The 27,260-nt window shown below is 38.1% G+C and overlaps 1 long non-coding RNA gene across 1 annotated transcript in view; it reads left to right on the top strand.

Moving 5' to 3' along the window:
• LOC145722183 (uncharacterized) overlaps window positions 1–25,637 on the top strand; it is a 29,400-nt gene extending 3,763 nt beyond the window's left edge. The window contains exons 2-3 of the long non-coding RNA XR_014146272.1: window positions 2,761–2,892; window positions 25,316–25,637. This is a non-coding gene — a long non-coding RNA (uncharacterized LOC145722183). The remainder of the gene's footprint in view (window positions 1–2,760; window positions 2,893–25,315) is intronic.
• The last annotated feature ends 1,623 nt before the right edge of the window (window positions 25,638–27,260 follow it).

The following is a 27,260-nucleotide window of genomic DNA, read 5'->3' as shown; positions in this document are numbered from 1 at the left end:
TCCATCACCTCACATAGTTCCCTTTTTTTTTTTTTTTTTTGGTGTGGTGGGAACACTTAAGAGCTATTAGCAGATTTCAAGTATACAGTACAATGTTATGGACTATAGTCACCATGCTGTACAATAGATATCCAGAACTTACTTATCTTGTAACTGGAAGTTTGAACACTCTGACCAACATCTCTGCATCCCTGACCCTGGTGACCAGTGCTCTACTCTCTGGTTCTGAGTTTGACTTTGTTACATTCTACATGTAAGTGAGATCATACAGTATTTGCTTTCTGTGTCTGGCTTATTTCACTTAGCATGATGTCTTCCAGGGTCATCCATGTTGTTGCAAATGGCAAGATTTCCTTTTTTTGGGATGAATAGTATTCCATTATATATACACACACATTTTTTTTGTACATTGATGGGCACTTAGGTTGTTTCCATATCTTAGCCCTTGTGAATAATGCTGCAATAGACATGCGAATGCAGATATCTCTTTGAGACCCTGATTTCATTTCCTTTGGATCTATACCCAGAAGTAGGTTTGCTGGATCATATGGTAGTTCTATTTTTAATTTTTTGAGGAACCTCCATACTGTTTTCCATAGTTGCTGCACCAATTTACATTCCCAACAACAGTGCACAAGGGTTCCTTTTTCTCCACACTGTGGCCAACACTTGTTATCTATTGTCTTTTGGTAATAGCCCTCCTAATAAGTGTGAGGTGGTAGCTCATTGTCGTTTTGATTTGCATTTACCTGATTAATAATGTTGAGTACCTTTTCATGCACCTGTTGGCCATTTGTATATCTGAAAAAATATTTATTCAAATCAATTTTCTCATTTTTAATTGGGTTGTTTGTTTCTTTACGATTGAGTTGTATGAGTTCCTTACATATTTTGGAGATTAAATTCTTTTTTTTTTTTAGAGATTAAATTCTTATCAGATATATGGTTTGCAAATATTTTCTCCCATCGAATGGTTGTTTTTTCATTTTGTTCATTGTTTCCTTTGCTACGCAGAAGAGTTTTAGTTTGACGTAGTCTCACTTATTTATTTTTGCTTTTGTTGCCCTGTGCTTTTGGTGTTATATCCAAATATAATTGCCAAGACCAATGTCAGAGAACTTTTTCCCTATGTTTTCTTCCAGGAGTGTTACCATTTCAGGCCTTACATTTAAGTCTTTAATCCATTTTGAGTTGATTTTATATATGGCGTAAGGTAAGGGCTTGTTTTCATTCTTTTGCTTGTGAATATCCAGTTTCCCAACATGATTTATTGAAGAGACTATTCTTTCCCCACTCTGTATTCTTTTTTTTTTTTTTAAAGATTTTATTTATTTATTTGATAGAAAGAGCACAAGCAGGGGGAGCGGCAGAGGGAGCGGGAGAAGCAGGCTCCCTGCTGATCAGAGAGCCTGACACCGGGCTTAATCCCAGGACCCTGGGATCATGACCTGAGCCCAAGGCAGACGCTCAACCACCTGAGCCACCCAGGTGCCCCTCCTCATTGTGTATTCTTGGCACACTTGTTATAGTTTAGTTGACTGTATATATGGGTTTGTTTCTGGACTCTCTGTTCTGTTCAGTTGGTCTATGTGTCTGTTGCTGTCCTTTGATTGTTTATTTTTTATTGACTTGACTGGTCAATACAGCGAAGTCTGTTTCCTCTGCAGTGTGGGGGGTTCTGGTATCACTCTTCAGGATGCAGCCTTGGGCATGTGTATTCTCAAGCTGGGATGTCAAGGTTTTTTAGCAGTTCTCTCTTTGTCTCTTTCCCTGTCTGCTAAGTTTTCTGCCTCTTTTGGCACCACATCCTACTATTAGCCTCCACTAGTTGCTGGCTGATTACTGTTGTTTTTGACAGTTCCCTGGGGGAATAACTTGCTTCACAGATCCAAATAAATTTGGACCTTTTATAGCAATAGTCTCTGAGACCTGTCTCTGAAGTTTGTTTTGACCTAAGAAAGCTTTTCTTGGTGGTCTCCTTTCTTGGTTTCATTGCTCTCGTTAAGCTGCCGTCCTCCTCTTAATTGCTTACTACCAAAACCTCTACTGTTTCTGATAGCACCCTTAGGTTGAACCTCCCCATGCTCTCTTCCAAATAAAGTCAGTCCTTAGGGAGACCTGTGGAGCTCTTTTCTTATGGCCTGCCTCTCTCTCTGGGCAGGTCCCATACCACTGCTCTGGAGGTGGGTTGGAGACAGTGGCATACTTTTTTCAGATGATTTCCCTTCTTTATGAGTGGAGCAGTAGTCCCTATTTTTCTGCCTCTCATGGCATGGGACCTCCTCTCTTGGCATGGCATTCCCACGTTATGAGTGACCTAGGGTGAGGGCATTCAGACCACAGTATTCTTGGCCAGCTCTGCCTCAGAGAGCTCATGTCCCAAGAGTAGAGACTGGGAGAAAGGAGCGTTAGACCTCTTGGCCAAGCTTGCCTAGAATAGAGTTTCTGCAACGTAGAGCCAGATGAGATGAGAAATGGTGGTGGTCTTTGCCCCCCAGGTGAAAGTATAACCATAGCCTGGGCTGGGGGACGACGGAGCCCTATCTTCTTTGCTGGACTTCCCCGGAGTAAAGTGTCTGTTTTATGGGGCTGTGTGGAGAGAAGGAAGGGAGTGGGTCAAGGCTAAAATGCCATAGACTCTCAGTACTCTTACTGAGGTCAGTAGATTTTCTTGAATAAATGTTTCTTCATTTGCTGTATGCCTTTAGGACAATCTTCACTCACTTTCATATCTTTTGTTTTGTTTTTGGTTCTCACCAGTTATAGTTGTCTCACTCTGGAGAATGTCTGCAGGGCTCCTCCTGCCATCATTCTGGAAATGCCTCTCGCATCGTTGCTTCCCAACCTAAAGAGTGAATCCTTTTTTTCAAATGAAATCCTACATGGAAGCAGGTAAAAGCAGAGATGCTCTGGTTGAGCATAAAGTGAACTAATGCAGGGACTGGAAATGCTGATTGATTGGCTTTTCACTTCCCCTCCCTCACCGTTATCCTTCAAGCCCTTGATACAAGTGGTAACATTTTTGAGAATCATTTGCCTTTAGGGTGAAGCACTCACTCTATGCACTGGCCCTTCACAGTCTTGCCCTCCCTGCAAGGGCAAGGATCCACACACTCCTCCATCCTTACCATGTGTTCTGGTCAGGGTTCCATCAGAGACACAGAACCAGAAGCATATGTGTATACATGAAGAGATATATTGCAAGGATTGGCTTATGTGACTTGGAGAGTTGGGTAAACAAGTCTGAAATCTGTAGGTCAGGGTCTCAGGAAGGGCAGGTCGGGAATTCTAAGGCAGCAGCTAATGCTGCTATCCACAGGAGGAATTTCTTCTTCAGGGATAACTTAGTTCTGTTCTTAAAGCCTTTCAACTGATTGGATTGGGCCCACCCAGATAATCTAGGATAATCTCTTTTATATAAAGCCAGCTGATTAGAGATATTAATCATGTCTACAAAATATCTTACAATAACACCTAGATCAGTGTTTGATTGGATAACTGGGTACTATAGCCTAGCCATGTTGATGCATAAAACTGACCTCATGCTGTGTTTCAACTACTATGCTCTTTCCTGAACTCTACTTCTTCTCATCCCCTTGAAGTCTTGGCATATTTCCTTCCCTTGTCTGGAGTATTCCTGTCTTCTTTCTCTGTCTCCTGATTTCCTCCTCCAAGAAACTGCACCAGTGTTGCTTCTTCCATGGAGCCCTCCTTGACAGAGTTAGTTGCACATCTTCTGAGCTCCCACAACTTTTGCTCATGCTCCTATTTTGGCACATTGCCCCTCTGTCCCATCAGCACTTGCTTCTGTCTCTATCTCCCCCAACATATTCTGGAGTACGTGGGGGCAGGAATGGTATCTTATCCATCTCTCGTTCTCCTGCATGATGTCAGGCACAGAGAAGCTGTAAGTAGATCCTAGGTAGGTTGAGGAACTGGAGAGCCTGAAACTTGCTAGGAAAGTCCGGTTTTTGTGGCAGGCACAGCAGACAGGCAACCTGAGCCTAAGCTCCAGAGAGCAGCTCTAACTTCCCCTCTAGCTGGTCGCATGATCCCCTGAGTCACAGAGTGGAACTTGTGGCATGTGTACAGGAAGCCCCATAGCCATGGCACTTATAACTGCAGCAGGACGAGTGGGCCCCTTGAGCAGGACAACGTGGTCCTGATGCCCTGGCTGGCCTGGGAAGTGACAGGTCCTTCTGAGTAGTCATTTTCCCCTGGAGAGTGTTGTGTAGATCCACACCTTTTTTTTTCCTCATTAAACATTTTAAATGGAAGTATAGTTGACATACGGTATGATATTAGTTTCACGTATACTACATAGTGATTTGATATTTATATACATGATGAAATGCTCACGACCATAAGCGTAGTTACCATCTGTCACCTGGACCACATCTTCTTTGGGTGAGCCCCAAACATTTGTAGCTCATTTCAGTTTCTCCTGGTTCATTTGCATAGTTAATCAGAATTAAGCACTGACTACCACTGAGCACTAAAAAGAAATGCTCATTCACTGGGAATTAAGGAAAAGAACGAAAAAGAAAAAAATTGCCCAGAACCCCACCTCCCCACCCCTGCCCTTGGATAGATGACCTCCTAGTCCTGGATGACTTCCCCTCAGGGTCGATGTCACCTGCTCCTCACAGCCCATTATTTGTTTGGTTGCTTTTTGTCCTTTCCCAGGAAGAATAAGAAGAATAAGACTAAGTTGTAACAGTGCCTCTTCGTAAGGATCTTGCTGAAAGGATAATGATGAAAGCCTGTTGAACCTTCTTCAGTCTGTGGTCAGAGCTCAGACACTTGGATGAGTGCCCCCTCCCTGCCACTTTCTCCCACTTTGTGCATTTCAGAACAAGACCAGGCCTTTGCTGGTCCCTCTCCCATCCTGCAAGGCTGTTATATAAGAAGTGGGGCGGGGCACCCCATACTACCTTACCTTGTTTTATACTCTCCTAAGACCCAGGTAGGTTTACCATCTGTGGTCCAGTTCAACTGTTTTACTTAGGAAGACAAACCTAATAGACATTTTTCCCTTTGGAGCTTTACCACTGAGTACAGAGATACTTTTTGATCCATGAAGGACGAGATTCAAATAGACTTGTTATATTTGTGATTAGTGTGTTTTTTCAAAAGGAAGAACAATTCTCATACTCAGGCTGAAACCCGTCTGATATTTTTCATCCCAACATTAGATAATCACAAGAGATTATCTCTATGAACCCTAATTGAACCAGCACAAGAGGACTAATTCACTCCAGGGGGACTGAGCATTAGCATCTCTCTTCAAAGAGGCCTGCCTTAACCCCCTGTGTGAAAAGACCACTCCCTTCATACCACATGACCTATTTTCATTGTGTTACTGAACCAATGTGGGTCTGCTCCTTGATGAGTTACAGACAGAGCCTACACGAGGTGGAGTTGCCTCCCAAAGTCATCTGTATTTGCAGCAAATAAGGAGATCATGGGGAATAATTTCCAAAGCCTGGACTCCTCAAACAGGGTTAAGCAGGTTCCTTTCATTAGGGTTTGGGATGAATATTCAGAAGGGGAGGTCCCATCATCGCATATAATGGGCAGGCATAAAGATGCATATGCCCACTCAGAAGACATGCCAATACATACCTTGTGTGTTATGTTAATGAAGCTTATGCCCCTCCCAGGGTGGGGATTTTAACAATATAATGAAGCTGATGTAACTGTTGGTCACTTTATGATTTCATCTGCCCAGGCATCATCCTGGGGGGTCATACTCAAAATGTTTCTTTTCCTGTTACAGCAATTTGTTAGTTTGGAAAACATAAAATTGATAGCTAGGCAGAAGCTTCTAGGAGTTTCCTGAGTTCAGGGGGTTCTCTGTGGTGACAATTGCACTTAGAGCTGCCTGACACTGCAGTATGTCTTTCCTTGTTTATTGTCTGTCTCCCACTGGAGGCTGAGCACCATGAGATCTTGCCAGTTCTGTTCACTTTCAGTGTGATTCCCTCAACAAAGATTTGTGGTCACAAGTAGGTGGGGAGAAAGGAAACTAGTAATTTTTCAGGCACTATGTGCTAAGAAATTTTACACATTCTGTCTCATTTATTCTCATAACACCCCCCAGGAAGTAAATATCATTACTCAGTTTTACAGAGAAGGAAACCCAAGTTCAGATATCTGCCGAATGGCATTGTGTGTGTGTGTGTGTGTTTAAATGTCTCAAGTATGTGAGGACTGCAATCAGCATCCAAGAAAGTGCTTCTTAGAGTGAAAAACTCTTTAAAAGGGAAAATGGTCTCATGTGATTAAAACCCAGTACCCAAAAATGTCAATTATGTGTGTGATGTTAGCTACCCTTTATTGGAGCTTCATGCTGCCAGGAACTGTACCTGAATCTTATCTGGGCCGTACTATTCTCACCCTCATTTTACAAATGGGGAAACTGAGGTAAAGAGGGACTAAGTAACATTCCCAAGGCTGCATACCCAGTAAATTGTGGACCAGTAAGTGGTGAATCTCGGCGGTCTAACTTTTTTTTTTTTTTTAAGATTTTATTTATTTATTTGACAGAGAGAGACACAGCGAGAGAGGGAACACAAGCAGGGGGAGTGGGAGAGGGAGAAGCAGGCTTCCCACTGAGCAGGGAGCCCAATGCGGGGCTCGATCCCAGGACCCTGGGATCATGACCTGAGCTGAAGGCAGACGCTTAACAACTGAGCCACCCAGGCGCCCCTAGGGTCCCAGCTCTTAATCAAAGTTGTAGGGGAGAAGGGAGGTGTGATGGGTAAAATGAATTAAAAAACCTCACCTTTTAGAGTTTAAGCCTTTTAGATCTGTGAGACTAATTATGATAGTGTCATCTACGTCTTGCATAGCACCTTGAACGTCACAAAGCATTTTCTTGCACGTGACTTCATTGTGCTTTTCATGATAGCTTTGAGAGGCAGGAGAGATGAGTGTTAGTGGTTACTCTCAGCTGACAGTTGGGAAAGAGAAGCTTGGAAAGGTGAAATGACTTGTCCAGTACGTCTGTTTCATGAGGTGGTCACACTGGTTCTCATTCATCTTCTCACCTCTCCAGGAATGGAGGCTGGTGGCGTTCACACCAGATGCCTGCTCCCCAGGGCCAAGTCTAAGGGTCCTTAGTGGGGAAGGGAAGAAGGAGTCCTGACGTGGGAGGGAAAGGAGGGGCATACCCTTTTCCTCACGCAGCTTTGCGGACAAACATTTTACATCTTTGGTCCTTGAAGGGCCCTAAAGAGCTGGGCTGGTGGCAAAGTTAAGAGCTGCTCCAGAGTGAGTTTGGTGGGGTAGACATGATTCAGGAGACTAATCCTCCTGGTTTTCATCTCAATAGTATGCCCCTAAGTGGTGGTAGCAAGAGGGGCAGAGTATGGTGGGCTCATTTAGGATGTCATGGGCCACCGGGTTTCCTCACTAAGCCATATTCCTCTTGGAGGTGTCAGAAATGTCTTTGAGGCATCCTGCCTTTTGAGGAGAAGCTGACTCCATCACCAACCACTCAGTGCTCAACACTGGGATTTGCACTTAGTAGGTACATTTCCCTCTCCCCATAGAACTTGATAACCACAATTTTCCTTTCTCTTTTTGTGACTTTGGTTACTGTAGGTATGTCATGTAAGTGGAATCCTATAATATCTGTCCTTTTGTGACTGGTGTATTTCACTTAGCATAGTGTATTTTAGGTTCCTCCATGTTGTAGCATGTGCCAGAATTCTCCTTCATTTTTAAACCCAAATAATATTGCATTGTATATATACACCAAATGTTTATCCATTCATCTATCAGTGGACACTTGGGACGCTTTCATCTTTTGGCTCCTGTGAATAATACTGCTGTGCACATGTGTGTGCAAATATCTGTTCAAATGTCTGCTTTGATTCTTTTGAGTGTATACCCAAAAGTATAATTGCTGAATTATATAATAATTCTATGTTAAATTTTTGAGGAACTGCTGATTCATAGTTCTAGGTATAAAATATTAGGCCTTAAAATTACCAAGTAAAAATATTAAATATTTTTAACATGCTAGAGTAAAGAAGGCTTTTCTTAGCGAGGTAGGAAAGCCAAAATTCACAACAGGAAACATTTACTGATTTGACTACATAAAACATTCAAAATTTATGCACCCACAGGCACGCATAAATATGCACACTAAACAAAAGCTATTTGTAATGTGTGGTAGATGAAGAAGTAATTTCTTAATATATCAAGAGCCCATGAAAATAACTGAAAAAAAAAATAACCATGTAAACTTAATATATATGAAAAGCTGTTCAACCTCTTTAATTAGAGTAATAGAGAACGAGAACATATTTCTCATTTAGCTAAGATTAACTACCAAAATAGTATGGGTATAGTTGTGAAAATATTTCCTTGGTTGGCAATTTAGACAACATCTGTCAAAAATCCCTTGTCACAGTTATTTCAGTGCTAGACAGTTATATTACTGTGTTTATTATTTATTCTGTCCTGTAACCATAAATTCCGTAGTTGCTTAGTGCTGGGTCTGTATTTAAATATGTTTGATGCTTACCATGAGTATTTTTTTTTTTTAACCACAGCTTCTCCATTCTGAGTCTTTTATTTTGTCATTTCTTAAATGACTGCAATTTGCTGTCAGTGACATACAACAAACTTTACCTATTTAAAATGTACAATATGAAAAGTTTGGGCACATGTGAAATCACCATGATAAAGAAAATAAATATTCATCACTGTGAAGAGTGTGCTCATGCTTTTTTGTAATCATCCCCTGTGCCTTCCCCAGGCAACCACTGATCTGCTTTTGTGTTTTACAGATTAATATACATTTTATAGAATTTTTACATAAATAGAATCCTATAGTATGTACCCTTTTTTGTCTGGATTTTTTTTTCTTCACTCAGTATGGTTACTTTGAGATTCATCCATGTGACTGTATTAGTTTTTCATTGTTTTAAATTGTTGAGAACTATTCAGTTATATGAGTATATTGCTGTTAGTTTATCCATTCACCTGTTGATGAACAATTCATTTTTTTTCCAGTTGGTTATTTTTTTTTCCAGTTAGTTATTGAAATAAAGCTGTATCAACATTTACATACAAGTCTTTATAAGGATATACATTTTCATTTCTCTTGGGTAAATAAATACCCAGGAGTAGAAGGGCTGGATAAGATGGCTAAGTGTGTTTAAGAAACTGACACGCTTAGGGATGCCTGGGTGGCTCAGTCGGTTAAACGTCTGCCTTCAGCTCAGGTCGTGATCCCAGGCTCCTGGGATGGAGCCCCAGGTCGGGCTCCCAGCTCAGCAGAGAGTCTGCTTCTCCCTCTGCCTCTTCCTCTCTCCCTTGCTCATGCTCTCTATCTCTCTCTCTCAAATGAATAAATAAAATCTTAAAAAAAAAAAAAAAGAAAAACTGGCAAGCTGTCTTCCGAAGTGTTTATGTCATTTACATTCTTACCAGCAGTGTATGAGTTCCAGATGCCCCACTTGTTGTCAATGTGAAGTGTGGTTGTTTTAATGCTAGTCATTTAGGTGTGCATTAATATCTCATTATGGTTTTAGTCTGCATTTCCCTAATAACTAATGGAATTTGCACATTTTCATGTGCTTATTTGTGACTTGTATATTTTTCTTGGTGAAGTATCTGATCAAATCTCGACCATTTTTTTGAATTGCATTATTTGCTTTCTTATTGTTGAGATTTAAATGTTCTTTTATATTATATATATAAGTCCTGTATCAGGCAGGTATGTGATTTGCACATATTTTATATCAGTCATGGATTTATCTTTAACAACTTATTTTGAAGAGAACTTCAAAATTTTGATGAAATATAATTTTTCTTCCCTGGATTGTGCTTTTGGTCTTGCATACAGGGAATTTTTGCCTAACTGATCAAAAAAAGTACTTCCTATGTTTTCTTCTGAAAATCGTATAGTTTTAGGTTTCTATACATTTAGAACTATGATTCATTTTGAGTAAATTTTTGGATATAATGTATGGTATGAATCAAAGTTCATTTCTTTGCATACAGATGTCCCATTTTTCTAGCTTCATATGCTTAAAAAGACTCTCCTTTCTCCATGAAACTGCCTTTTGCACATTTTTGTCCAAAATTATTTGAGTATGTGTATGTAGATCTACTTATAGGCTAACTATTCCATTCCATTTCCTTATGTACTTAACTTTTCACCAGTGACACATTGTCCTGATTACTGAAGCTTTATAGTAAGTCTTTCAGTAAGGTAGTGGTAGTTCTCCAACTTTGTTCTTTTTCAAAGTTATTTTGCCAACTGTATATCCTTTGCATATTCATATATATTTTAGACCTAGGTTAGCAAGGTCTATGAAAAAGATCAGCTGGACTTTTGATTGGGATTGTTTTAAATCCATAGGTCAGTTTGGAGAGAATTGACATATTAACACTATTGAGTCTTTGAATCCACAAACATAGCATATCATAACATATGAGCTACCCTACATTGCTGGGATAAAACCCACTTGATTATGATATATTATCTTTTTTAGGTGTTGGTAGGGTTTGATTGACTAAACTTTTATTTAGAATTTTTGTATCTATGATCATGAAGGATAATGGTCTGTAACTTATTTTATTTTTTGTAATTGCCTCTTCTGATTTTGGTACAAGGGTAACGTTGGTCTCATACAATAAGTTAAAAAATGTTTCCTCATCCTCAGTGTCCCAGAAGAGTTGTATTGAATTGGCATTATTAAAAAAAAATGTTTGGTAGAATTATCAGTGAAGACTCCTGGGTCTGGAATTTTTGGGGGGCAAAGTTGTAAATCTCCAAATTCAATATTTTAAATATATATTGGACTGTTTAGCTTATCTATTTCTTCTTGAGTGTGCTTTGGAAGTGTCTCTTTCAAGGAGTTTGTCCTTTTCATCTAAGCTGTCAAATTTATTGGCATACCATTTCCACACTATTCCTTTATTATCCTTTTTATGTCTTTAGGCCTTGTAATGAAACCCCTCTTTCATTCCTGATATGGGCAATTTGTCTCTTTTTTCCTAATTAATTTGGATAGAGCATTATCAATTTTATTGATTGTTTCAAATCAGAGCTTTTTATTTAATAGGTTTTTCTGTGTTTTTTTTTTTTAATTTTATGGATTTTTTTCCTCTGCTCTTTAATATTTCCTTTCTTCTGATTACTTTGGGTTTAATTTGCTCCTTTTGCTAGTTCTAAAAAAATGAGACTGGGATAAATGGTTTGAGACCTTTGTTCTTTTATAAGATGTGCAGGTAGTATTATAAACGTTCCTTTAAGTATTGCTTGAATTCGCATTTCACAGTTTTGGTATAGTTTATTTCATATTCATTCAGTGAGAAATTCCCTTTTTAAAAAAGTTTTGGGGTGCCTGGGTGGCTCAGTTGGTTAAGCGACTGCCTTCGGCTCAGGTCCGGATCGAGTCCCGCGTCGGGCTCCCTGCTCGGCGGGGAGTCTGCTTCTCCCTCTGACCCTCCTCCCTCTCATGCCCTCTGTCTCATTCTCTCTCAAATAAATAAAAATAAAATCTTAAAAAAAAAAAAGTTTTTATTTAAATTCCAGTTAACATACAGTGTAGTATTGGTTTCAGGTGTACAATTTAGTGATTCCACACTTCCATGCAACACCCGGTGCTCATCAGCACAAGTATGTCCCTTAATCTCCATCACGTTTCCCCCATTCCCCGCCCCCCCACTTCTCCTCTGGCAACCATCAGTTTGTTCTCTATAGTTAAGAGTCTGTTTCTTTTAGTTTCTTCTTTGTTCATGTGTTATTATTTAAAATTTTATTATTTCAATTCCAAATATTTGAGTGTTTTCCAGACATCTTTCAACTGATTTCTAATTTAATTTCATTGTGGTCAGATAACCTACTTGTATATTTGATTAAAAAAAATTTCTTGAGACTTGAAGACTAGACTATGAACTATCTTGCTAAACATGTGCACTTTAAAACAAGATGTATTTTGCTATTTTTGTTTGGAGTGAAATTTGTCAATTAGGTCAAGTTGGGTCAGAGTGATGTTTACCTTTATTTTCTCTACATGTTTTATCAATCGCTTAGAGGAGGTTGTTGAAATCCTTGACTATTATTTGAATTTCTCTATTTCTCCTTGCAGTTCTCTCAGTTTTGCTTCATGTATTTTGAAGCTCTTTTATTATGTACATAAATGTTTAGAATTGTTATATTCTTTTGATTATATGAGCACTTTAACACTATGAAATAACTGCTTTATCCCTGGTAATATTCTCTGCCCTGAAATCTGCTTTGCTATTAAAGCCAATCCAGATTTCTTTTAATCAGTTTTAGCATGATATGATTTTCCTACCCTTTTACTTTTAACTTACACTTGTCTTTGTATTTAGAGTGCATTTATTGTAGGCAGCATATAATTGGGTCCTCCCTCTTACCATTATTTCAATCTCTGCCTTTTAACAGTGTGTTTAGACCTATTATAGTTGACTATTGAGATGGTTGGGTTTAAATATTTTTATTAGTTTTATTGAAATACAATCCATAAGCTGTACAATTCACCCACATAAAATGTATAATCCAATAGTTTTTAGTATAGTCACAGGTAACATGCATCCATCAGCACAATTTTAGCATATGTCATCACTTCAGAAAGAAACTCTGTATCTTTTAGCCATTACGTTCCTATATCTCCATTATCTTCTCTGCCCTCAACTCCCAGCAGCCCTAAACAACTACTATTTAATTTCTGTCTCTACGGCTTTTCCTATTCTGGGCTTTAATGTGAATGGGATCCTGTAATACATAGTCTTTTGTGACTGGCTTCTTTCACTCAGCATAATATTTTCAAGGTTCATCCATGTCGTAGTATTCTTTTTTTGTGTGAATAATATTCCATTGTGAATCTACTACATTTTATTTATCTCTTCACTCACTGATGGACATTTGGGTTGTTTCTACCTTGGATATTATGAATAATGTGGCTATAAACATTTGTGTACAAGTTTCTGCATGGACATCTGTTTTTATTTCTTTTGGTTATAAACCTAAAAGTGGAATTGCTGGGTCATATGGTATTCTCTGTTTAACTTTTTGAGGAACAGCTAAACTGTTTCCCTAAGGAGTTGTACCATTTTATATTCTTACCAGCAACATATGAAGGTACCATTTTCCCTACCTCTTTGCCAACACTTGTTATTTCACTTTTTTATTCTAGCCATCCTTGTGGGTGTGAAGTACTATCTCATTGCAGTTTTGATTTACATTTCCTTAATGACCAATGATGTGGAGCATCTTTTTCACATTCTTGTTGACCATTTGTATATCTTCTTTGGAAGAATATCTCTTCTTTTTTTTTATTTTCCAAGTTCTTATTTAAATTCCAGCTAGTTAACATACAGTGCAATATTAATTTCAGGTGTAGAATTTAGGCATTCATCACTTACATACAACGCCTGGTGTTCATCATAACAAGTGTACTCTTTTAATACCCATCACCTATTTAACCCATCTCCCCCTGCCACCCCGCCCACCTTCCCTCTAGCAACCCTCAGTTTGTTTTCTCTGTTTCTTGGTTTGCCTCTCTCTCTCTCTCTTTTGTTCTTTATCCCTATGTTCATTTGTTTTGTTTCTTAAATTTCACAAGAGTGAAAGCATATCGTATTTGTCTTTTTCTGACTGCCTTACTTTGCTTAGCATAATGCTCTCTAGCTCCATCCATATGATTGCAAATGGCAAGATTTCATTCTTTTTTATGGCTGAGTAATATTCTATCATATATATACACACATACACATACACACACACACACACATATATATATATACACACACACACACACATATATGTATATACACACACCACATCTTTATCCATTCATCAGCTGATGAACATTTGGGCTCTTTCCATAATTTGACTCTTATAGATAATGCTGCTATAGATATCAGGGTGCATGTATCCCTTCAAATCATTATTTTTGAATCCTTTGGGTAAATACCTAGTAATATAATTGTAGGATTGTAGGGTAGTTCTATTTTTAACTTTTTATTTTTTTTATTTTTTTTATTTGCGAGAGAGAGAATGAGAGAGAGCACATGAGAGGGGGGAGGGTCAGTGGGAGAAGCAGACTCCCTGCTGAGCAGGGAGCCCGATGCGGGACTCGATCCCGGGACTCCAGGATCATGACCTGAGCCGAAGGCAGTCGCTTAACCAACTGAGCCACCCAGGCACCCTATTTTTAACTTTTTGAGGAAACTCCATATTGTTTTCCAGAGTGGCTGCACCAGTTTGCATTCACACCAACAGTGTAAGAGGGTTCCCCTTTCTCTGCATCCTTGCCAACTCCTATTGTTTCCTGCGTTGTTAATTTTAGGAATGGAAGAAGATATTTGCAAATGACCTATCTGATAAAGGGTTAGCATCCAAAATATATAAAGAACTTATAAAACTCAGCACCCAAAAAACAAATAATCCATTTAAAAAATGGGCAGAAGACATGAATAGACATTTTTCTAAAGAAGATGTACAGATGGCTACCAGACACATAAAAAGATGCTCAACATCACTCATCATAGGGTAAATACAAATCAAAACAACGAGATACCACATCACACCAGTCAGAATGGCTAAAAAAAAAAGTCTCTTCAAGTCTTTGGTCTGTTTTTTAGAAATTGTATTGTCTTTTTTGTTGTTGAATTGTAAGAGTTCTTATGTATTTTGGATATTAATCTTATCAGAGATATGATTTGCAAATGTTTTCTCCCATTCTGTGAGTTGTCTTTTCACATTCTTTTTTCTAAATTTTATTTTAATTCAATTACCATATGGTGTATTATTAGTTTCAGAGGTAGAGTTCTGTGATTCATCACTTGTATATAACACCCAGTGCTCATTATATCACATGCCCTCCTAATGCCCATCACCCAGTTACCCCATCCCCCAACCCCCTCTCCTCCAGAAACCCTCAGCTTGTTTCCTATGATTCAGTGTCTCTTATGGTTTGTCTCCCTCTCTGATTTCATCTTGTTTTATTTTTCTCTCCCTTCCCCTATGCTCCTCTGTTTTGTTTCTTAAATTCCACATATGAGTGAGATCATATGATAATTGTCTTTCTCTGATTGACTTATTTCACTTAGCATAATGCCCTTTAGTTCTATCCATGTCATGGCAAATGGCAAGATTTCATTTTTTTTTTTTTTTGATGGCTGAGTAATACTCCACAGTATATATGTACCACAGCTTTATCCATTCATCTGTCGATGGACATCTGGGCTCTTTCCATAGTTTGGCTATTGTGGACATAGCTGCTATAAAGATTGGGGTGCAGTTGCCCCTTCAGATCACTACATTTGTATCTTTGGGATAAATACCCAGTAGTGCAATTGATGGGTCATGGGGTAGCTATATGTTCTTCATAAAAGTTTTTAATATTTTTAAAGTCCAGTTTATTTTTTCTTTTGCTTCTCATGTTTTGGGTGTCAAATCGAAGAATTTATTGGCAAGTTCAACATCATGAAGATTTCTCTGTATGCATTTCTCTTGTAAGCTTTTTATAGTTTTAGCTCTTATATTTAGGCTCTTGATCTGTCCTGAGTATATTTTTGTATGTGGAATGAGGTAGGGATCCAACTTCATTCTTTGCATGTAGTTATCCAGTTGTTCTAGCACTGTTTGTTGAAGAGACCCATTTTTCCCCTCCTTGAATGATCTTGTCACCCTTGTCAAAACCTGTTAGCCATAAATATGTTGAGTTTATTTCTAGACTGTCAATCATATTCCAGTGGTTTATAGTTCCACACTGTCTTGATTACCATTGCATACTTGTAAGTTTGAAATTGGGAAATATGAGCCCTCTAACGTTGTTTCTCTTTCTCCATATTGTTCTTAATATTTGGAGCCCCTTAGAGTTATATGTGAATTTGAGCATTGGCTTTTTCATTTATGCAAAAAAGACCATTGGAATTTCAATAGGGATTGCACTGCATCTGTAGATATCTTTGTGGGAGTTTGCAATCTTAACGATATTAAATCTTCCAATCCATGAATATGGTATACCTTTGTATTTAATTAGGTCTTCTTTGGGAATATTTTATAGTTTTCAGTCTACAGATCTTTCACTTTCTTGGCTAATTTATTTCTAGGAATTTTTTTGGATATTATTATAAGTGTAATTGTTTTCTTAATTTCCATTTTCAGATTGTTCATTGCTGGTGTATAGAAACAACTGATTTTTGTGTGCTGATATTGTATTCTACAACTCTGCTGAATTTGTCTTTGAATTTTAAATTTTTGGTGGATTCTTTGGGATTTTCTACATTTAGTATCATGTCATCAGCAAATAGAGATAATTTTACTTCTTCCATTAAAATTTGTATGCTTTTTTTTTTTGATTTTATTAATTTATTTGAGACAGAGAGAATGAGAGAGAGAGAGCACATGAGAGGGGGAGGGTCAGAGGCAGAAGCAGACTCCCTGCCAAGCAGGGAGCCCGATGCGGGACTCGATCCAGGGACTCCAGGATCATGACCTGAGCCGAAGGCAGTCGCTTAACCAACTGAGCCACCCAGGCGCCCAAAATTTGTATGCTTTTAATGTCTTTTTCTTGACTATGTGCTCTGGTTAGGATTTCTGGTACAATGTTCAGTAGTGGTGAACATGGGCATCCTTGTCTTGTTCCTGATTTTAGGGGTAAAGCTTATAGTCTTTCACCACTGAGTATGATGTAAGCTGTGGGTTTTCTTTTTTTTAAAGATTTTATTTATTTGACAGAGAAAGACACAGTGAGGGAGGGAACACAAGCAGGGAGAGTGGGAGAGGGAGAAGCAGGCTTCCCGCCGCGCAGGGAGCCTGATGTGGGGCTCGATCCCAGGACCCTGGGACCATGACCTGAGCCGAAGGCAGCCGCTTACCGACTGAGCCACCCAGGCGCCCCGTGGGTTTTTCATAAATATCTTTTATCATGTTAAGAAAGTTCCCTTGTGGGCGCCTGGGTGGCTCAGTTGGTTAAGCAACTGCCTTCGGCTCAGGTCATGATTCTGGAGTCCTGGGATCGAGTCCCGCATTGGGCTCCCTGCTTGGCAGGGAGTCTGCTTCTCCCTCTGACCCTCCTCCCTCTCATGCTCTCTGTCTCTCATTCTCTCTCTCTCAAATAAATAAATAAAATCTTAAAAAAAAAAAAAAAGAAAAAGTTCCCTTGTATTCCTAGTTTGCTGAGTGTTTTTTTATCATGGAAGAGTGTTGAATTTTGCCAAATATTTTTTCTGTGTCTGTTGAGATGATCATACGGTTTTGGCCTTGATTTTATTGATATATATTACAGTAATTGATTATTGGATGTTAAACCAACCGGTATTCCTTGGATAAATCCCACTTGGTCAGGGTGTATAATGCTGTTTATATATTTCTAGATTTGGTTTGCTAATATTTTGTTGAGGATTTTTGTGCCTCTGTTTATAAGAGATATTTGTTTATAGTTTTCTTGTGATATCTTTGTCTGGTTTTAAGGTTAGGGTAATACTGACCTCATAAAATGAATTGGGAAGTGTTCTCACCTCATTTTTTTGTTGGAAGAGTTTGTGAAGAATTGGTATTAATTATTTAATGTTTTGTAAAATTCACCAGTAAAGCCATCTGGTATAGACTTTTCTTTTTGAGTAGTTTTTTGATTATTGCTTCAACATCTTAATTTGTTTTAGGTCTATTTAGATGGTCTATTTCTTCTTTTTAATTAAAAAATACTTTATTGCTAAGAGATGATAATCATCATCCTAGTTTTCAGTCATTGTAATCTTTCTGCCGGTGGAGGATATAGCCTTGATGTGATAGATACTGACTCACGGAGCAGTGATTGAGGAAAGTTGGGCCAGCCATGGCAATTTCTTCAAATTAGACAAGAATGAAGTTTGCTGCATTGATCTACTCTTCCTTTCACAAATGATTTCTCTGTAGCATGTGATGCTGTTTGATAGGATTTTACTCACAGTAGAATTTCTTTCAAAATTGGAGTCAATCCTGTCAAATCCTGCCACTAAGTCTATGTGATATTCTAAATCCCTTGTTGTCTTTTCAACAATCTTCACAGCATTTTCACCAGGAGTATATTACATTCCATCCTCAAGAAACCACTTTCTTTGCTCATCCATAAGAAGCAATTCCTCAACTGTTCAAGTTTTTTTAGTTTTTATTTTAATTCCAGTTAGTTAATATACAGTGTAATATAACACTAATATATTAATATAAACTAAGTTTCAGGTGCATGATATAGTGATTCAGTAATTCCATACATCACCAAGTGCCCATCATGACAAGTGCACTCCTTAATCTCCATCACCAAGTGCCCATTATGACAAGTGCACTCCTTCACTCATTTCCCTCACCCTCCCCCCGCCCCGTAACCATCAGTTTGTTCTCTATAGTTAAGAGTGTTTTTATTACCTGTTTTATGGTTGTTTTTGAAGATTTTCTCTGATCCTTTCTTGTTTTTCTCTCTTTCGTGGTTTGCTGGTTTTGTTTGATGATATATTTGGATTTCTTTCTTTTTATTCGTTGCATGTTTATTAGTGGTTTTTGATTTGTGGTTACCATTAGGTTTGTATATAACATCTTCTGTATATAGCCGTCTATATTAAGTCTATATTAATATGGTGTCATACTTCACATTCTTCTCTTTTGTGAGTTCCTTGATGGATATTTTACAAAAATACTCATTTTTACTGCTTTTATGTTTCCTATCTTCATGTTGTTCACTTTTGATCTTTCCTTTCCACTCAAAAAGCTCCCTTTAATATTTTTTGCAGTGCTGGTGTAATGGTCATGAACTCCTTTAGTTTTTGTTTGTTTGGGAAAGTCTTTATCTCTCCTTCTATTCTGAATGATAGCCTTGCTGGATAGAGTATTATTGGCTGCAGATTTTTCCCATTCAGCACTTTGAATATATGATGCCACTCTCTTCTGGCTTGGAAAATTTCTGCTGAAAAATCCCCTGATAGCCTTATGATGTTTCCCTTTTATGTAACTGTCTTCTTTTGCTTGCTGCTTTAACATTTTTTTTTCTTTATTACTATATTTGCCATTTATATCTTGGTATGGGTCTGCTTTTATTGATTTTTTGGGGGGGGGGTTCTGTGTGCCTCCTGGATCTGGATATCAAATCTTCCCCAGATTAGGGAAGTTTTTAGCTGTTACCTCTTCAAATAAATTCACTGCCCCCTATTCGCTGTCGTCTTTTTCTGGGACTCCTATAATGTGAGTGTTATCACGTTTGATGGGGTCACTGAGTTCCTTAAGTCTCCTCTTGCTTTGCATACTTCTTTTTTCTCTCTTTTGTTCAGTTTGATTGCTTTCTATTACTGTCTTCTACGTCATTAATTTGTTCCTCTGCTTCTTCCAGCTTGCTGTTCATTCCATCCAGCATGTTTCTCATTTCATTTACTGAGCCCTTTGTCTCTGCTATGTTATTCCTTATCTCTACATTAAAGGTCTCATTGATGTCTTCCACTCTTTTCTCTAGTCCAGTGAGTATCTTTGTAATCATTACTTTCAATTCTCTATCAGCCATGTTACTTAGCTTTGTCATAGCTTTGTCCTGTTCTTTCATTTGGGACAGAATCCTCTGTCTTCTCATTTTGTCTAAGTCTCTGTGCCTGCTTCTATGTGTTAGGAAAGTCAACTACTTCTCCTGTTCTTGAGGGTAGTGGACTTATGAAGAGGTCCGGTAGTACCCTGCATTGTAGTGTCCTGGCACTTCCAGGAATGTCTGCAGTGCGTCCTGTATGTGCTCTGCTGTTGTGTCCTGGCTGCTTTATCCTTTAAACCAGTCATCTGCAGAGGCTCTCTTTGCCTGTTGTGGGCAGTGTTGGTCACTGGCCTGAATGTTTTAACTAGATGCGCTCTGGTCTGCTTGTGAAATGAGACCTGTTGCCACTGCCACCAGAACCAAGGCCCTGCAAAACTCATGGGTTTGGAGATGTAGGGTGGGCAGGGATTTGGGCTGGTCTTTGGGGGAGGGGACCCACTATGCTGGGACTGAGGCACGTATGATGGGGAAGGGCAGTTCCAATGAGGCATAGGGGGGCAGAGCTTGGTGTAAGTTAGTTAGATAGCAAGTGTCAGTGCTGTGCTGGTTCCCACAGGTGGCCGTGTTTATGTTGAGGGGCGGGGAAGGAAATGGCACCGCCAGTTCCTGTGTTCCTGTATTGGTCTCTCCATGAACGTTGCCTCTCTGAGACACATTCTGAGATGAGCAAATAACCTCCCCACAGCATGTGCTCCAAGCATTCTTCAGATCACTGTTTCCATCCTGTATGTCCATGGGCTGTCTGCAGATAACCTTATTGGGCATAGTGCTGCCAGGGCACAGTCTTTCTGTATAATTGTTTCCATATTAATAATAAATAATAAATAAAATTAATAATCTGTAATAACAACTAACATGGCTTTTAAAATGGAGTCCTGAAAAACCCTGAAGGTAGATATTATTATTCACATTCTATAGATTAAAAAATTGAATTCAGAGAGATTATAAGACTTACATTAATTTGGGGCTCCTGGGTGGCTTAATCAGTTAGGCATCTGTATTTGGCTCGGGTCATGATCTCAGGGTCCTGGAATCGAGCCCCGTGTCAGGCTCCCTGCTCAGCAGGGAGTCTGCTTGTCTCTCTCCCTCTGCCCCTCCCCCTGCCTGTGCTCTCTCTCTCTCAAATAAATAAATAAAATCTTAAAAAAAAACCCAAAGTGAGTCTCTTGTAGACAGCATAAATTTGGATCCTATTTTTAAATCAATTCCCCAGTCTATATCTTTTGATTGGGGAGTTAATTCATTTACATATAAAGTAATTACTGACAGGGAAGGACTTACTCTTGCCTTTTAATAATTTTCTGTATGTCTTAGAGCTTTTTTGACTCTAATTTCCTCTGTTATTCTCTTATTTTGTGTTTTGCTGATTCTTCTTTTGTAGTGACATACTTTGATTCCCTTTTCATCTCTGTGTATATTCTATGGATATTTTCTATGTGGAGATTAGAGAGATCATGGAGATTATGTAAGAAAATTTAAAATTTTAACAATCTGTTTTAAATTGATAACAATTTAACTTCTTCAATTGCATATAGACTCTATTCCTTTATAGCTCTGCCCCCACCTTATGTTACTGATGTCACAAATTATATCTTGATATATTGAGCATCCACTAACATAGATTTGTAGTCTATTTTTATACCTTTTTCTTTTAAACACTGTGTAAGAATTAAAAGTGGATTTACATACCAAATTACATGATACAAGTCTCTATACATCCATATATTTACCTTTACTGGATAACTTTATATTTTCACATGGCTTCATATTACTGTGTAGCATCCATTTGTTTCAACTTGGACTCCCTTTAGCATTTCTTATAGAACAGATCTGGCAATGAGCTCCTTCAGTTTTTATTCATCTGGGAAATTCCTAATTTATCCTTAATTTTGAAGGACAGTTTTGCTGAATATAGTATTTTTTTGTTGATAGTTCTTTCTTTCAGTACTTTGAAAATATACCAATGCCTGTTAGCCTGTAAGGTTTCTGCTGAGAAAGCCACTGATAATCTTATAGATGCTTCCTAGAATGTGACAAATCACTTTTCTCTTGCTGGTTCCAAGACTGTCTTTTGGTCTTTGACTTTAAGCAGTTTGATTATAATGTGTCTCAGTATGGGTCTTTTTGCATTTATCCTACAGTTATTTGAGCTTCTGGAATTTGTCCATTTCTTTCCTTAAATTTGGGAAATTTTCATTCATTATTTTAAAAATGTGCTCTCTGCCCCTTTTTCTCGCTCTCGTTTTTCTGGGCCTCCATAATGTATATGTTGGTCTGCTTTGTGGTGTCCTTTAAGTCCCTCAGGCTCTCTTTACTTCTGTTTTTTTCTTTTGTTGTTTTTGTTCCTCTAACTTGATAATTTCAAATGACTTGTCTTCAAGTTTGCTGATTCTCCCTTCTGCCCAATAAGTCTCCACCCTGCATAGTGAATTTTTCAATTCAGTTATTATATCCTTTAGCCTCAGAATATCTGTTTTGTTTTTATAGTTTCTGTCTCCTTGTTGATATTATCATTTTTTCTTTGTTTTCTTGATTTCATTTAGTTGTCTTTGTGTTTCTTTTTTAGCTCATCATGCATCTTTAAGACAATTGTTTTAAATTACTTGCCAGATAATTCACAGATATCTGTTATTTTTAGGGTCAGTTCCTGAAGATTTATTTTGTTCCTTTGATCGGGTCATATTTCCCTATTTCTTTGTGTCCCTTGTGATCTTTTGTTGAGATTCGGGCCTTTGAAAATTAGCTTTCTCCAATTCTTTATGTACTGGCTTTATGCAGGGGAAGACCTTCACCAATCAGCCCAGTTTTTGGACCTTTCAGTCTTTTTCTGGGGATGCATCTTCTCCAGGCTTTTGTGTGTGCCTTTCTTCCAAAATACATGTAGCTGTTTTTATCTGTCCTAATTTCCCTAAGAAATTCCCTGCTTTTGGTTTTGGTTTCTCTTTTACTCCTCTGCCTATAATCTCTTGCTCCCCTACCACCTGTCTGTGGAACATCGGATGCCCTGTGGCTCTAAACATGCTACGGCACCTGCCTCTGTTTTCAGTGGCCTCCAAAGTGGTGACAGATCTATGCTGCCCTTCTCATCAGTGTTCAAATCAGCGGAGGCAGAAACCAGTCCCTCAGGCAGCCCACTGACAAACCAAAACTCTGGACACAAGGTCCACCCTTTTCTTTCCATCCTAAGTGATGGGGTGAAAATTGGGAGGTTTCCTCCTGTTTGTACTGCTCTGTGTCAGACAAGGGGAGGGGCAGAGGTGAGGAAAATGCTATGAACTTACCCTTTTGTGAAGCTTTTGTTTTTCGTCTGTGCATTCACTTGGGGACTGTAGGTTTTTAACTAGTTTCTAGTGTTCTCACAGAGGTATTTTGGGTTATCTCTTGTTGTTAACTCAGTGTCTCCATGGGGGAAATGAAGGCCTGGAGCTTCCAGTTTACCATCTTTCAGATATCATCACTTCTACTATTTTTTTTTTTAATAATTCCTACCTCTTTATTAATACTCTCTATTTGGTGTAACATTGTCATCATACCGTTCTTATATAAAGATATTTTCTTTTAGTTCTGTGAACATATTCATAATGACTGTTTGGAAATCTTTTTCTGTTAAATCCAACATTTGGTTGTTCTTGCAGGTAGTTTCTGTTGCCTATTTTTTCCTGGTATGTATGTCATATTCTTCTATTTCTTTGTATGACTTGTAATTTTTTGTTGGAAACTGAACATTTTAGATAATATATTGTATCAACTTTGGTACTGGCTCCCCATCCCAGGACTTGTTATTATTCTTTGCTTGTTTATTTGTTTCGTGACTGACTGGATCATTTTAGTGAGGTCTCTTTCCTCCCCACAGTATGAAATATCTGATATAAGCCTTAGGAAGCATAGCTTTGAGTATGCTCCCAGACATCCTGGGGTGACAGTGGTACTGGTAGGTCTTTTCCACTCTTTCCCTCATCATACCCAGCTGTTCAACTTCACTAATTGCAAGATGATTGCTGTATTGTTTCAAACAATGCCCTGGGGCATAAAAGACTCTCTAAATGAATTCAGTGAAATTGTGGCTTCTTAGTAGGAATAATTTCTTTTTTTTTTAAATTTAAATTTTGTTATTTAACATACAGTGCAATATTGGTTTCTGTAGTAGAATTCAGTGATCATCACTTACATACAATACCAGTGCTCAGCACAGGTGCCCACTTAAATACCCATCACCCGTCTAGCCCATCCCCCACCCACTTCCCTCCATCAACCCTCAGTTTGTTCTCTATCATTAAGAGTCTTTTATGGCTTGTTTCCCTCTCTCCTTTTTTTCTTTTCCCCTTCCCATATGTTCATTTGTTTTCTTTAATTCCACGTATGAGTAAGATCATATGGTATTTGTCATTCTCTGACTTACTTCACTTAGCATAATACATTCTAGCTCCATCCACGTCATTGCAAATGGCAAGATTTCATTCTTTTTGATGGGTGAATAATATTCCATTGTATAAGGTCAGTGTTTGATATTTGTTCTCATCCCCAGACAGCTCCTCCCAGCTATTTTACTCCTTGGTCCTCCCCTGTTAACTAGCTGCTAGTTCTAGGCTATATCTTTATTTTATCCATGATTCTAAAGGTGGAGTATCTTTCCCCACAACCTCCACTGTTCTTGAGAGTGCCCTACAGTTGAACTTTGGATTTAAATTTACTGTATTCTTTTTGCTTTCTCTTTATCTCATCTACTTTTTGTTCCTGTTATTCTTATTTTATGCTTTCTTTTGCATGTCTAAAAGTATTTTTTATGATTCAATTTATTTTCTAATTTGGCTTGTTAACTATAACTCTGTGTTTAAGTTTAGTGGTCCCTTTAGGGCTTATAGTATTCATCTTTGATTTATCACAGTGTACCTCAAGTGATATTATATCATTTAATATATAGTATTAAGAACTTATGATAACATTATTTCATTTCTTCCCAGATGGCCTTTGTGTCATTGTCATCATTTACTTCTGAGTATATTATAAACCCCACAATATTGTTATTATTTTTCTTTAAGTAGTTTATTATCTTTTAAATAGTTTTAAATATTAAATGAAATATTGCATCTTTCCTAGAATTACCATTCTGGTGCTCTTCATTCCTTTGAATAAATCTAGATTTCCGTCTGGTATAATTTTCCTTCTCACTGAAGATTTTGTTTAACATTTCTTGTATATGTTTGCTGGTGATGAATTCCGTCTATATTTCTGAAATATTTTTCACCTTTATTTTTGAAAGCTGTTTTTCCTGGACATAAGATTCTACACTGACAGTCCCCTCTCCGCCCCCCCCCCGCCCCGCCCCGGCCTTTCTGTTCTTTAAAGGTATTTCTCCACAGTCTTCTTTCTTGCATTGATTCTATAGAAGGTCTTCTGTATTTCTTATCTTTTCTCTCTGTACTTAATGTGTCTTTTTTACTCTGGTTGTTTTTAGAGATTTTCTGTTATTGGTTTTAAGCATGTGTCTTGGTGTGATTTTCTCATTTTTTATTGTGCTTGGAGTTTATTGAATTTATTATATTTGTGAGTTTATATTTTTTATTAAATTTGGAAAATTTAAGGAATTTAATTTAATTTAAGGAATTTAAAGGAAAAAATTTAGCCTTTATTCATTTGGATATTTCTTACATTCCACCCCACTCCTTATCTCCTTATGGGGTTTAATCACACATATATTGGGCTATCTGAAATGGATTTATGGCTCACTGATGCACTATTCTTTTTTTTTTTTAATTTTATTTATTTATTAGAGAGAGAATGAGAGACAGAGAGCACGAGAGGGAAGAGGGTCAGAGGGAGAAGCAGACTCCCCCACTGAGCAGGGAGCCTGATGCGGGACTCGATCCCAGGACTCCAGGATCATGACCTGAGCCGAAGGCAGTTGCTTAACCAACTGAGCCACCCAGGCGCCCCTGATGCACTATTCTTATGTTTTTTGTTTTCTTCTGTGTTTGACTTGGGTAGGTTGTATTGCTAGTTTTTCAAATTCACCAATTTTGTTTGTTTGTTTGTTTGCAATGTCTTGTGTACTGTTAATCCTATTAATTATATTATTAATTAAAGACAGTGTAGTTCATGTCTCAAATTGTATTTAAATCCTTTAAATCTTCTATGTTTCCATTTATTATGATTTTCTATAGTTTTCTGAAGATTTGGAATACAGTTATAACTGTTTTAATGTTCTTGTCTACTAATTTTATAATTTTTGTCATTTCTGAGTTGATTTTGATGCATTTTTCTCACCTCAAAATATGGGTATATTTTCCTACTTCTTTGCATGTCTGGTATACAAATTATGCCTAGCATGGGAATCATTTTAAGATTCTAGGGGTATCTTAAAGAAAATAACAATGTTCAACAGTTTGTTGTAGGGAAAAATGAGCTGTTCTTGGTTTTTCTGCTGGTTTCTCATAGAACTTTAACAGAGGACAGGAGTCAACAAAGATTTAGGATAAAGATGTAGAAAGATTGAGATGAGAAGGAACAAGGTTGAGGAACTCTGATAGAGTGGTGTTTCCCTTTTCAGGAAGGTATGAGACAAGGCTAGTAGGTATGAGGGAAAAGCAGAAGAGGAAGGACTTGAAGAGTATGAAACACACTCAGGTCTATAGCTGGGAAATAAGGACTCAACCAAAAATTAATAATTAGATTGTTTTAATAGTTGGTCCTAGCTGAGGTTAGGGCATAGGGCCTGGGAAGAGTGGGCTATGGTATTGCCTAGGCAGGACTCCCCATGGCATTCTGTAGATCCCTAAGTTTGCACAAGTTTCCAAGCATCTCCTTGCTGGAAGACCTCCCCTTTCAGCTCTGTCTCATAGCACAGCTCCTACTATCTTTCGATCAGTCATTCTATAGCTTTGCCTGGCACTATTGTCTATCAGATGGCAGCTTTTGGGGATTACACATAATTTTTCAGAGTCCCACCACTCAGGGACTCTTGATACTATATAAGAATGTTAGAACTCTTAAATTAATTTTCTTACTTTCTCCTTTTAACTTTCAGTGTAGATCACTTACCTCTCTGCTTTTACCTTCCCTTCACCTTTCCCTTCCTTCCTGTATAACTATATGATCATTCTCCTTTCCTCTTTTGAATTTCTGTTTGAAGGAGTAGCATAAATTTCACTCTGACTGCTGGTCTTTTTTTGTAAATTCGCCTATCTTTAGTTTCTTCTTGTATATCTATGGAAATAGTTATTTTTTCCCCAAAGATTTATTGTTCCTTTTTCCTATATGACTTCCCAGCTTGAGTACATTTCCCTTGCAGCTAAAAAGGCAATATAACTGCATTTTTGCCCATAGACTGTGAGCAGAAGTTATGTGTGCACGTATGCCTCACTTGCTTGAAATAAATTGCTTTCCCAAGGCTTCCTGTCACTTTTCTTCCTAAAAGCTGAAATGTGGAGGTTGTGGAATCTTTCATGAAGTTGAAGACAATAATGGCCTAGGAGATCAAGAATCATTGACATGGGAGGAACTGGATCCCTTAATGAAATGGGGCAAGTTTACCCCATCAGTCTGGAAACTACCCCACCACTCATACACACTTCAGATTATTGAATAAAAGAGAAAATATTAAGCCACCATATATTTGGGTTTCATTATAGCAGTTCATTATAGCAGTGTAGCCTTTAACTTGACTAATACACATTTATTCATGAATGGTGACATATCATTAACATCCTTAACATCCCA

Source organism: Leptonychotes weddellii, chromosome 6 (assembly GCF_054177405.1).
Source record: "Leptonychotes weddellii isolate Sample4059 chromosome 6, ASM5417740v2, whole genome shotgun sequence".
Lineage (NCBI taxonomy): Eukaryota > Metazoa > Chordata > Mammalia > Carnivora > Phocidae > Leptonychotes > Leptonychotes weddellii.
The sequence above is the reverse complement of the archived record's forward strand: the minus strand, read 5'-3'. Positions and strand labels throughout refer to the sequence as shown.